The sequence below is a fragment of the Epinephelus moara genome, chromosome 3 (assembly GCF_006386435.1).
Source record: "Epinephelus moara isolate mb chromosome 3, YSFRI_EMoa_1.0, whole genome shotgun sequence".
Taxonomy (NCBI): Eukaryota; Metazoa; Chordata; class Actinopteri; order Perciformes; family Serranidae; genus Epinephelus; species Epinephelus moara.
Genome location: NC_065508.1, coordinates 39,616,733 through 39,622,477, shown reverse-complemented (window position 1 = coordinate 39,622,477; position 5,745 = coordinate 39,616,733).

Here is a 5,745-nt window from a genome sequence, read left to right as displayed (position 1 = left end):
CATGTCCGTTAGCTTTAGCAGCCGATGTGAAGTAGTTTTAGACAACATTATTGTTTCAAATGGCTGCCCTTTGCGACTCGCGAGCAACTGCGAGGGGGGGAACAGACACTGAGATACAGTATGAAGATGGCGTGTTTATCAAGCATCAACAGTGGTGTCTTTAAATCTTCAGCATAGAGGATTTCTTATTGCAACTTCGACATTTTCTGTTGCCTTGCCTTCAAACACTGCTGCTTCACGGAGCAGTCCTCTCTCCCCTCCTCTCTCTCTGTGCCGCTGCAGCGCTGCATCTACCTTCAGTGTTGATTGGCTGTCACTCACTTGTACCGTGTAGCCAATCAGTGGGGGCTGAAGGCGGGACATTTGTTACACAGCACAGAGTGGAGACTTCAGGCAGACAGGCAGAGAGAGACGGCCGCATGAGAGCCAAAGGAGCGCGTTTTAATTTTAAAAAAAAAACGTATTTTATCGGCTATCGGTGGAAAAAACGGCCAATGCCGATTATCATAAAAATGCTGAATATCGGCCGATATTATCGGCAGTGCCGATTATTGGTTGATCCCTAATCCACATACAGGGACTCTCTCAGTGCCTGTATGTGGATTAGGCACTGTCTTGGGCTGCTCTGTTTCATACATCTTGATGTGTTTCCTTATTGTTGCAGCTAAGAGGAACGGGCTGGGTGAGACTCCAAACACTACTCTGTTCATTCTCATGATGCGCAGCTCGTTTTCACAGTCTTTGGTTAGAGGTCCATGTAGCCACAAGAATCTGACGGCATCTTTATCTTTCTCTGCCAGAGCGATCTGTAGAAATGCCTTGGTTATATCTGCAGTGAAGGCTATCTGATGCAGTCTGAATTTGATAAGCACATCTAGCAGATTTGGGTTAAGGTTCGGTCCGGTGAGTAAGCTGTCATTTAGGGATAGGCAGCCTTCCTCGTGCGATGATGCATCAAATACTACTCTTAATTTAGTAGTTACCTTATCTTCTCGTAGAACAGCATGATGTGGCATGTGATACTTAACAGTCTCTGGTTGCTCTGCTATGGCTATCAAACATTCTTCGCTAACAGGATTGGGAAGATCCAAGGCAGCACTAGAGTCCAAGACTGGTGGTGGATTCCAGGACCGCAAAACATTGCTGACATAATCACCAGAGGAGCCAGCCCTAGAGACTTGGAGGAGAACTCAGAGTGGCAAAATGGGCCAGAGTTCCTGAGCTTGCCAGTGAGTGATTGGCCAATCAAATCAGCAAAAGAAATAGCAACCATTGCCAGAGAAAACATCAACAAGTTGCAAAAGAAAGCATTTGTGGCTGCACTGACAAGAATCGAGGAGGAAAAACAAGAACCAAAATATGCAGAACAACGGAGACCTCCGGCAGGGTCAGCTATAAATAACCTTGTGGATGTTAAGAGGTTCGGCCTTCTCTCCCAACTGGTTAAGACAGTAGCATGGATCTGGAGAGCTGCAAAGCGGTTCCTTGGACAAAAGCAAGCCCTGAACAGTCCAAAGTGGGAGGGAGTGTCCCTAACAGGAGTCATCTCAGTCAAGGAGCGGGAGGATGCCTTAAGAGACATTTTTCTTGCTGCACAAATGGGCAAGTCTTTTCCAAGCACCACAACAGACCGGCTGGTGGTCTTCAGATCAAGTTTCTGGGATGTTGGTATGTCGTGGCCGAGTCCAGAGCTTTAAAGAGGACAACGCTGGTGTTCCCATCTTGCCCTATGATGCCTGGGTATCGATGCTGCTAGCTCGTGAAGCTCACAGTGAGAGTCATGATGGAGTGGCGGGAATTTTGCTCAAAATGAGAAGGAGGGCATGGATTGTAAAGGGGCGGAGAATCGCTCAAAGGGTTGTTGATTACTGCGTGACCTGCAGGAAGGCAAGAGCTAAGAAATGTCAACAAGTAATGAGTGATCTTCCTCCTGAAAGAACAGCACCTGCTGCACCCTTCCAGTTTACGACAGTTGACCTCTTCGGACCTTACCATGTCAAAGATGATGTCAAGTAAAGAGTGACGCTTAAAGTCTGAGGAGTTGTTTTCTGCTGCATGGCCAGCAGAGCCATCCATACAGAGCTAGTCAACACTCTATCCACTGAAGGTTTCTTGATGGCTTACCAAAGGTTTACAGCGATCCGCGGGCATCCATGGAAAATCTAGTCAGATCCAGGCACCAATTTCATTGGAGCAAAGCCAGTGTTAGAGGAGATGTACAGATTCCTGGGCAGCCAGGATAAAGCAGACCTGGAGGATAATGCTGCCAAAAATGGAACGGCGTGGATGTGGAAAATCCATCCAGCTGATTCTCCACACCGGAATGGTGAGCACTTTAAAGTCTTGGAAGAGAACCTTCACTCAGCTACAGTGAGTTCCAAACAGTTCTCTATATGGCCACCTACCTGGCAAATGAGCGACCAATTGATGCCAGGATGCAGAGCCGGGAGGATTGTGTTCAGTATGTGACACCTAACAGCCTTCTGCTCGGCCGAGCATCTCAAAGCGGGGACTGTGAGGCTTTCAACTTCACAACCTATCCCTATAAAAGGCTCAGAGCAATGCAAGCTGAGGTGAACAAGTTCTGGAGGAGCTGGAGCCAACTCGCATGTCCCAACTTATTTGTCAGGAGCAAGTGGCACACAGCACAGAGAAACGTCACCGTTGGGGATGTTGTCTGGTTATGACTGGCAGAGTCATCGGCACAAATCCAGACAAAAGAGGCATTGTGAGGGACGTCAATGTCAGAATCTTCCCAAGCTACTGCATTCCCTTGACAAGAGTTCTGAAAGGGAACACGGCTCATCCAAAGAAAAAGGACAAAATCCATGCCACCCTCCTTCACAGGGATGTCAGGCGGCTCATCGTCTTACTACCTGCAGAGGAACAGATGGAAAGAAAAGTCAGCAACCAATCCTTGTGACCACAAAGTTTGCCTTTAAAGCCGGCGATCTCCCCAGTGTTTCCATGGGAAGATCAAGTGGGAGGTGTCAAGTCAAACTGAAGTTTAAACGAGTGCTAATTAAAGAACTACAAAAACTGCAAAAGAACTACAAAAAACAGAAGGAGGAACCATCGCACAGTCACTGCCCGGACTGTAAAAAACGGCGCACGTCATCACAGGTGCAGATCATCACAATCAGGTACGCAAACAGCGGCAAGCAGAGAGACAATTCCCTCGTTGTCTGAACCCCTGCAGTAAGCCCATGCAGAACATGAGCTTCTACAAACACCAGAGAGGCAGCCGGTAAGACGCTGTGATCAGAGACTCTTGCTGATTGTTTGTGTTAGCGCTAACTTAGCCACAGGGTTGGTTGCCCAGTGATGTGTGGCTTGTTAACCATTTAATGCCCTTAATGTCCTGAATCTATTGAAATGTGGTGAGAATGTACTATGTAAAATATGTAAAGATTAACAGGTACTTTTGTATTGAGCACATCTGAGGGTTTCACTTTGATCTTGAAATTTGGTAATTTATGAAATGAAAATTGATTGTGTTGTGTGTTAATCACAGAAGCAATTAAGCAATTTAAATATAGCATGATTTGAGCATTTCATATTTTAATATTCAATGCAAACATTTCATATTTTGAATGTAAATAGTTGTGTAATTTGTGTACTAATTTCACTTTATTAAAATTTGACCATAAAATGTGATTGAGGTTAAAAAGTAATTCATGTTAAAATACATAGTTAATGGTTAAATACAGTTGAAACTGAGAAAGTTTATGTTAAAATGCATTAAAAAGTAGAGTAACAATAAATATTAAAAATAAGTAAAATTCACACTTACCTGACAACATGTTAAAACAATTGACAGCAGTGGGTAACTTTATTTGCACTTAATTTGCAATGTAATGTAAACATGTTGGGTTTCACAGTATTTATTTATTTATTTAGGTGTTTATTTTTCTGGTATTTTGTATACTTCTCTTGTATTTTGTATACTTATTTCCATCATTGGCATTATGTACAGAATTGAAACATTTTTTTTCTTTTTGTGTGTTACTTTGATTAAAAGATTTTTCACCTAATGGCTAATGGCTAATGGAAATGGCTTAAACTGCTTGCACTTGGAAAATAAAAGGGAAAAAAAGGAAAAGCTGCCTGGTTATTTGAGTGAATTCCAGTTAAACCTCTGGGTAGATGACTCCATCCCTTTTAAGTGGGGATATTGCATGGCAAAACCTTAGGAAACTTGACAGTTTGTGTCTGTCTTTGCTTCACCTTGTTCACAAACTGACTGGTGATGCCTGCGACTGCAAAAGGCACATGAAACATTCTTGACTCTGCAAAATTTGGCTACGTGTTTTGGGCCTAAGCACATATAACACCTCCCTAGTTTTCTCAACTTCTCTTTACGTGCAGCCACTGAACTGCCTGGACAGTTTTCTGGTTTATGGCTAGCACTGTTGCATTATATACACAAGTCTGAGGAACAATACTTGCTGTGTGCAGTGCAGCTGCTGAGGGTGTATTCCATTTTTTGTGTTTGTTTTCACTGAAGGATGTTGGCTTGGTGAAGGATCTGTTGCTTGGCGGGATTTCTTTCTGAGTGTTTCCTGGTCTGGTGAGCTGAAGCACCCTCTCTTTGCCTTGTACTTCTTTTTCCAGAAATTGAATAAGGTCCTGCACCTTCCATTCACCATTGGAGTCTGATTTGCATGTGTAAGCTAATGCAATGTCCTCTGGTAATAACTGCATCAATACTGGGCAGAGCAGGCAGCCATATGTGTCACTATGCACTCTTAAGGACAGGGCCGTGCCTGACCAATTTGGCACCCTAGGCAAGATATTTGCTGGCGCCCCCTCGACTCACGGTTCGGTTCAAACCTCGGTTTTCAAAAACTACTGAAGAAACATTTCAAAAACTTCCTGAAAAAATGTCTGGATTTTATTAATTATTAAACAAATGTTGCATTGCAATAAACATGAACATTACTTAAGTTATATTAACTTACAGTTCACAATAAAAAAAATTTAAAAAAAAATTGTTAATCTCTTAACAGTCTACATTCTCTAAATAATCTTATTTCTCCACTGGCAGTTTGTGTGTGGGAGGGAGATGCACTTGAGGCCGCATCACTTGGTGCTGAGGTGGATGAGGTGGCTGCAGTTACATTAGTAGGCCCAGGATTTGCAGAGGTAGGGGACAAATACTTCAGAAGTGCATCTAAAAAGGGGAGATACATATATTTGACAAACTGGGCTTTTACAATATATTAATCAAATAGCTGTTGATTGTGAAACCATCATGGCATAACCATAATAGCACCTAACATTACAGCCTGCCTTGATCTAATGACATTTTAAACACAGCAAACAGCCAAAATATAAAAAATGCAACTGTAACATCACAAATTGCACAAATCTGAAAATTGGAAAACATAAATATATAGTATATGAATATATGCCTGGTTGGTAAACAGTGAGTGGTTTGTGCAGCAGCACACTAAACATTAAAAGAAAAGATAGGCCAATATATTCAATTATGTTGCTTATTCATTCCCCCAAACACTTTGAGTCTTTCTTTCCAACTTTCTCTAAGACATTAACTGACATTAACTCTAGCTGAATGCTGAAAGTATTCCTAAATCAAGTGGCTAATGAAGTCGCAGTAATTGACGTTATGTAGTAGTAAACCTAACCGCTAATCATTAGCGGCTAATGAGCTGACGTTAGCTTGCAAGTGCTTAAGTAACTGTAACTTACGTTGTGTTTCTACCATTTTAAATGAAGTGTTCA